Below are 1,427 nucleotides of genomic sequence, written 5' to 3' on the forward strand. Positions count from 1 at the left end.
AAACTCATCAGCTTCTAGAAACTTTCAAAGTCCTGTTTAATTCAGATCAATTCTTATCACTGAAAAGCCATCTGAAGTAACTGAGTTGTTGTGTCTATCAGTCAGGGCAGAATTGAGGGCCATGTGCTCCAGGTATTAACATCAACAACAATAGTAGTATTCCTCTGGTGTGTCAGAAACTTTACATGTAAATATCTCATTTATTTTAGAACAATCTTTAAAGTAGTTCTTCATTTTACAAAAGAAGAAGCTGAAACTCAAAGAGGTTAAGTAATTTGCAAACTTCCAAAGACATGAAAGAAATATATAACCACAGATATGTCCACTGCAGTAACAGCAGCGGGTACAGATTCCTCTGCAAAGTGACATTGGTCACAGTAACTGCAAAATGTTCGAAGCCGTGGTTGCTCTTTGCAGGAAGCCCATACATTTGTCAATGAGTAAAACTTTTATTGAGTTTCTATTAAGTGTGCAGTACAATTCTAGGGACTTGGCAGGAGGGAGAGTTATAAAAGAAAAAGATACGGTTTTATTATTAAGAAACATAAAATCCACATACAGAGAAACAGCAAGCGAGCATAAAATCGAGGTGAACACTTTTATGGGAAATGCATGCCTGCTGGAGGGCTTGGCACATGAAAAAGCTGAAAGTAAAAAACTTCAAGTGATTCTGTGCTAAATAAAGGTCATTTAAACCAAGTGTGATATTTCTTTTTTAGTAAACAATTAAAATGACAGTCTAATGGGGGGAATGTTTATCAAAAACTTTAAGGAAATCACATGGACCATCATGGTGATATCTGCCTCTGCGTGCATCTTTGTGAGTTGAAGTCCAATATCACGATATAATTAATCACATATAGCTTTTGGCTTTCTAATTATCATCCAGTGACGAGATATTTTAAAAAAGGATCTTAGACCACAGTGACAATACCATGCTCTTACCTTGTTGAAGAAATAACTGAGACCTAGAGAAATTAAGCTTGCTCAAAGTCAAGCTTTTATTAATATTGAATTTGTAAAAGATTCAGGACTTTATACCTGTTCACTCCAAGCAGACAGGACTGAAGAATGTTTGTTTTTGAAATGCCAAATTATAGCAGAAAAGCATGGCGATACCTTCATGCTGGGCAACTGCAATGGCAGACAAAGCCACCTAGTATATGCAGGACTGATTATTTCTTTGTGAAATAAGATTTCTGAGGAGATTGTGGGTTTACTATGAAGAGCTTTAATGAACACTAGGTTTTAAGGGAAAAAAATGAGTTTATGCATTCATCTAAGGGTCTCTGGGTTCTTTGTTGCTTCAGTCAGACATATGATTATCACCTTAAACTAACCCTATGTTCTAGCACAGATACAGTGCTACACAAGCATATTATGTGTTCTCTAAGTATACTTTCTCTGCCTATATATTTATACTCTTA

Source organism: Pteropus medius, unplaced genomic scaffold (genome assembly GCF_902729225.1).
Source record: "Pteropus medius unplaced genomic scaffold, Ma_sr-lr_union100, whole genome shotgun sequence".
NCBI classification, from domain to species: Eukaryota; Metazoa; Chordata; class Mammalia; order Chiroptera; family Pteropodidae; genus Pteropus; species Pteropus medius.